The 6,668-nt window shown below is 35.2% G+C and overlaps 1 long non-coding RNA gene across 1 annotated transcript; it reads left to right on the plus strand.

Annotated features, from left to right (window-relative positions):
* Nucleotides 1-468: 468 nt before the first annotated feature.
* On the plus strand, nucleotides 469-4,078 carry LOC127964728 (uncharacterized). The gene is made up of 3 exons (XR_008155127.1): nucleotides 469-699; nucleotides 2,225-2,310; nucleotides 3,354-4,078. It is a non-coding gene; the product is annotated as an uncharacterized LOC127964728 (long non-coding RNA).
* The last annotated feature ends 2,590 nt before the right edge of the window (nucleotides 4,079-6,668 follow it).

Raw genomic sequence — 6,668 nt, forward strand, 5'->3', positions numbered from 1 at the left:
TACCACTCGAAGGTGATTGGGCTCTCGGAGCGAGATCCCATTCGTAACATCGAATGTGACCGACTGAAAGGGAACTAATGTGATTGGCTGTCACTATGACAAGAGACAGTAATTCTGATCCGATATCAGTGTCGTTTTTTGCAAAAAAATTTTTAAATCAATGTAGAATTTTCTATACTTCTGTGTAGGGATGTCAATTTTCAATCATTTCCATGATCGATCGTCGTTTAAATGAATGATCAAATAATCGATTAATCGTTAACCTTAATGCTGCAAAGTCTATTGCAGTAACACCCAGTCACCGGTATGACAGGATGTGCAAAAGTGTGTGTGTATATGTGTGTGTGTGTGTGTGTGTGTGTATGTATATATATATATATATATATATATATAAAACTGTAAAATATATATTTTACAGTAAAGACCAAAAGTTTGGACACACCTTCTCATTCAAAGAGTTTTCTTTATTTTCATGACTATGAAAACTGTAGAGTCACACTGAAGGCATCAAGGGCTATTTGACCAAGAAGGAGAGTGATGGGGTGCTGCGCCAGATGACCTGGCCTCCACAGTCACCGGACCTTAACCCAATCGAGATGGTTTAAGGGTGAGCTGGACCGCAGACAGAAGGCAAAAGGGCCAACAAGTGCTAAGCATCTCTCGGGGAACTCCTTCAAGACTGTTGGAAGACCATTTCAGGTGACTACCTCTTGAAGCTCATCAAGAGAATGTCAAGAGTGTGCAAAGCAGTAATCAAAGCAAAAGGTGGCTACTTTGAAGAACCTACAATATGACATATTTTCAGTTGTTTCACACTTTTTTGTTCTGTATATAATTCCATATATAATTCCACATGTGTTAATTCATAGTTTTGATGCCTTCAGTGTGAATCTACAATTTTCATAGTCATGAAAATAAAGAAAACTCTTTAAATGAGAAGGTGTGTCCAAACCTTTGGTCTCAAACTGATATATATATATATATACATATATTAGACAGTTTCATCGGATGCACGCGCCTGGACCTAAGTTAACTTCCAGTCTGTGTTGTGTATATCGGTCTGGCTGCAGTGCCTTCTACAAACGCAGTTAAAGTCAAGGTGATGAGTAGTCTAAAGTTGGGCTCAGGTGGTAGTGCTGCGGGATGTTTCCCATACATTTATTTATTTTTGGAGACTCGCAACAATTTTAAAACTGATCGATTTTCAAAAAGGCTTCGTTGAATAAACATGAGTAACGTTACGTACTGCACGTTTAATAATTCCTAACATTTATATGTTTAAATATCAAAACGAGGCACAGGTGTTTTTATATCGCTGTATTTCTGAAGGAAGACTTGCATGTTATATGCCTGCTCGCAGCGTGTGAGCGTAGCTCTGCTTTGTATACAGCTGTTACTGGGGAAACCTATATTTCTCGCGCTTTATGTCTATGCTTTAAAACATCTCCTGCTGGCAAAGAATTAATTTGCATTTTCATCAAGTCCGCCTGATCCACGCAGCAAACATATTTTGTTTGTTATCAAAAAATATCTACTCTAGAGGGACTTTGCTGTTGTTATTGATTCTATTTGGAAGTCTACCGGTTAGGTTAGGTCCACAAAAGCGCGCATGCGCAGTAACATTTGTTTATGTTGTTGCCGTTGAAACCGTCTATATATATATTTGTGTGTGTGTGTGTGTGTGTATAATGTATGTGTGTGTAAAATACATTTCTTTTAAATTTATAGCACAGTAATGAAGGCAGCAACATGTGATAGATGGGACAGAACAAGAATCTTTCATTGTGCTAATATATTATAATACGAAAGGGTATGGCTCCTATACAGCGTGCAGCACGTAAACACAACCAGTGCGCAGAATGATGCACTTGACGCAACACAAAGTCACAGCGTGTAGCATTACTCATAGAAATATTCAAAACACCAAAGGAAGAGATATTGTTGTGTATTATATTTGTGCAATATTTTGAGCCTTTTCTTTTAACAGTTTTAAATATCAGTTATTGTGCACTCTTGAAGAGAGTTTCATTGTTTTGACTGTAGTAACTAGGGCTGGGATGATATGCTAATCTGCCAATTCAATACTATCCCGATAATTGTGTGCCGATTCAATATATATTTACAATTATATAAATATATAATTTAGCATTGTGATTATAGTTATATAACTATTGCAATTCGTGACTTATCCAAATTGTCTGTAAAATGATGTTTGTTTCTGTAGATTTGAGGGAAAGATTAAAAACAAGGAGGTCTGGGAATGACTGAAGGGAACTGACAGCAGTGAGGGAAGGAAGTAATCACCAGAATGTAAGTTCTTTGAGAATGTGTGCTTTGTTTATTACAAGTTGAGTTTTCATTTAAATGTGCCAATGTACACAACTGGTCAAAAGTTTTAAATATATTTTAAAAGTTTAATTTATTTCTATAATGCACAGCTAAATTTGCAGCATTAATTACTCCAGTCTTCAGTGTCACATGATCTTCAGAAATCATTCTAATATGATGATTTACTGCTCAATACAATTTTCTGATTATTATCAGTGTTGGAAACAGTTGTGCTGCCCAAACATTTTGTCTACACTACAGTTATATTTATTTATTATTTATTTTATTTATTTATTTTATTTGGGGGGGGGGGGGGGGGGGGGGGTTGGCTAATAGCAAGAATGCATAAAATTGAAAACCAGTGGTAGAGAAGACTTTTGTAATTTTACAAAAGATTACCTTTTTTTCAATGTTTTGAACTTTGTGTTTTATAAAATAATAATGAAGAAAAAAATTCAACTTTCAGAAATGCTAAGTTTTCTTCCCCATCATTTCTAATATGGGGTGCGTTTCCCTAAAACCAACTTTGGTCACAAGTTCCTTCTTTACCAATAGAGTTCAGTGGAACTAACAACCGTAGTAAGCTAACTGCAGATGTGATTCACATCATGTATGTCATGAGCAGAAGCACACTTTGATCTTAGCGGCAATAATGCGATTGGGTGCATGTAAATGCACTGATTTGTGATAATCAGCAATGTTTCCCAATCAGTATATGAAAAAGATCATGTGATACTGAAGACTGGAGTAAAGTTACTGAAAAATTCAGCTTTGCCTCATAATTATTTCAATAAATATGTTTAAGTATATTCAAAAAAAGAGTATGAAAACTGTTATTTCTTTCTTTCTTTCTGGTTTCTTTTTTTTTTTTTTTTACAATTTAATTTTTTTTTTTTTTTATCAAATTAATCTAGCCTTGGTGAGTAGAAGAGACTTCTCTTGAAAACCATAAAGAAAAGATTCCAGATTTTTGACTGGTTGTGAACATACATGAGCAACATTAACAAGATGATCCTCCCTTTCAGCTCAGAGAAGGATGTTGACAGTGCAGGTCCAGGATGAAGAAGAGGAGGAAGAACACGTTTAACAATTTTCTCATAAGCTTGCCATGTGTTATAATAAAAACAATGAACATGGCTACAATAATATGCTAAATGTTATTAAAAGATTCCAGTTTGCAAGAAGTCTGAGTGTCTGACTCTACACTAGAGGAACTCTTTTCTGAAGAAGAACAGGTGCTGAGAAGGAGCCTTGTTCTACAGCAAAACAATGCATCAAGCCTCCTGTCCTTCCCTTAGAAGAGCCTGTCTTCTGCTGCTGGGGTAAGAAGCACCCTCTTCCTCTTCTCTATCAGCTGTCCAGCACCTAACTCTGCCTCCTCAGCACTGTCTGAAAGAGTCTTCTCCACAGTCAGTAATCAGAGATCACAGATTCTTCTGAGAAAGTCGATATGCTCATTTTCTTAAAAAACTTTGTTTTTTCGGGTGGGACAAATAATACAAGAGAGATGCTAGAAATCTCTATATTGTTCATTTTTCATATCTTTACGCTTTATGAATGTTTTTCTTCTGAGAAGCTCAAAAATTATGGTTCTTTGGTAATTGCTTTATTGTTTAGGTTTATCCTCTGATAGTGAGCACAGAGCCCTGATCATGACATGCAAGAAAAAGAAAGAAATCATGTCCATGATTTACTAATTCGTTCCCTCTATGTACTAAAACGTGCACGATTACTTTTACATTTCATTGATGTGCTAAATTGTATGCACAATTTACTAATTCGTTCTCTTGATGTATAAATAGTGTACACGTTTTAGCAAATCGAGGGAATGAAATAGAAAATCGTGCGCATGAATTAGCCTAATTTTTTTTTAAATTAAATTCTAAATTTATTTAATTTATTTAAAAATCTAAATTAAAGAACATCACCACCAGACATTTATACCAGGAGCCTCATATACGACGCTCACAGTTTTACTTTGTGCAGTATCTCTGTGCAGTATCTGCTGAATTGTTTCATATCTATTTATCATGTGTTTTTTGTTGCACTAAATTATGTTGTATCAATAAGTTTACTGATAATTATTTTTAATTTTCACTACTAACGTCATTAACCATCTCCCCATCTTTAAGACAAAAATTTTCTATTGTTTATATTGTGTAATCTATGAATTGATGTGTTTAGTTTTCTGTGCTCATAACTTAATAACATTTTGCATGTTTAAAGAACAGGTGCGATGTTCAAAATGTTTTGGCTTCGTATTTGTACAAAGTAGTGCTGAATAAATATTGATTTGTGAATGAATGCAGTGTGTTTACGTACAGATAAGAGCAATACATCAATCGAATCTGTAAAGGGTCTAGTTTTTTTTTCTAGCGGGTATTTAATATCATAATAGATATTAATTAAAATTTTGTGGTGATAGTATAAAGTTTATAAAAGTTACAGTATTTTGTAATGAAACAGGACTTTTTGTTTAGCTCTTGACTCGCCGAAGTATACTATATATAGTGTCCCTTCTTTAATTTTTCAGTAATGTGTGATAACTTAAAATATGTTGTCAGTACTATTAAAATAAGATTAAATTGAATGGTATTTAGGAGATTATGGTTTTTGCATGACTTATTTCGCATTCAGCTAGACAACCCTGTCGTAGCTGTTATCATAGCCTAGGCTTTTTATTAAAAAAGAAAACAGCAAGGGACCATGGAAAAAGACTGTTGCAGGTGTATTTTTTTATGGTATTATTATTTTATTTTTTTTATTTTTTTTTGCAGCCGGGCAACTCAAGAATGTTGGGCACACAAGTACTGTGGCTCTTTTGCCCCATGGCCAAGATGGCCGAGCCAACATCAAAGTTAGTTCACTAACTTTTAATTCTAGTTATTATTATTCTTATGGTCCTAAAAATTCTGAACGCTACTCCTCCTAGGGCTTTAAAGCCACAAGCCCCAAACTCAGCAGACACCTGCAGCATAGAGGGTGCTTTATGCTATATCTTTTCAGACTGATCAGACTTAAAGTTTTTGTTTTATTAATTTTTAAATATAAATTTCCCATAGACTTCCATTGTCTGAGAAAAATCGTGCCCCTACTGGTTGCAATACCCGGAGTTTTGTTTACTTTCACTTTTAAATTGGTTTAAAATAAAGTAAATAATACAATTTCCTTTAAACTGACAAGCTAAACCAACATATCTGATTATTACAGGGGTCAGTGCTCATTAATAGTTTATTTCTGGGCAGAGAGCAGTCAGAATATACATTACTACCCATTTAGAACACACCAAGAGCTAAATTCAGATGTTTCTGAACTGTTTAAAGTAATAACATGATATATTCGCGGCAGCCAACTGCCCGCGAGCTCGCAATGTATTTCTCTGAACACTTGAAGAGAATTTACAGCCTGTCACATTAAAACACTGCAGCGAAACGGCACAAAACAATTAGAATAATATATTATACACATGAAAATGAGTGTTTATATGCGATTGTGAGATTTTCTCTGTCAGACTGAACATCACAGCAATTGCTCAGCGTTGCATAACATGGTAAAGCAGGGATACACTGTGACAAAAATGGTCGCATTTGCATCACTGATTATTTTTGTACCAACCTGATCTCAAAGAAATGCGTGAAATGAACACGAGCCCTTAATCCCGATATACGTGGTGGTGACACGGAATGTGTTGAAATTACGTGTCGGGACCACGGAAACAACACACATACAAAGTCAATTAAGCTAATTTGTCGTGGTGGACACACGGATTCCCTGGTTCAACAACGTCACACAGTGGGCGGCGGTAAATGTTGTTTTCTAGTTTAGGAAACGTCCTCCTTTTATAATTTATTATATTGAATTTGTTGCTATTTTTGTTGTCTAAATAACAGTAAATTATTTGTTATTTAACTATCGATTTATAGATGGAGTAGTTTTAAAGAATTGCCCGAGGCAGTGTTAAATAGATTGTTCCCTTTACGTTATTAAACCCTTTACGATAATTTATGATTTTCAAATGAATTTTCTGTCATAGCATCGAATATTATTAATAATTATTCTTACGAATCAGAAAACTTTCAGTGGTTACCGCGGCAACGGTACGTCACGTTACGCACCGTGACCCACGCTTCTTACCCATAATCACTTTCACCACTCATTTCACCCGCCAATTGACTACAGTAAGTATCTCAACTCAATGGGTGTTTGTTTGTTTGTTAAAAAGCACGCAACACCTTTGCTGTTATTTCTTTAGTTGTAGTCAACCCTGGAGATTAGGTTGAATTTGTTACTGTTGCATTCTCATTTACACGGCTACCCGCCGCTATCCAGCCAAATGACAG

Source organism: Carassius gibelio, chromosome B9 (genome assembly GCF_023724105.1).
Source record: "Carassius gibelio isolate Cgi1373 ecotype wild population from Czech Republic chromosome B9, carGib1.2-hapl.c, whole genome shotgun sequence".
NCBI lineage: Eukaryota > Metazoa > Chordata > Actinopteri > Cypriniformes > Cyprinidae > Carassius > Carassius gibelio.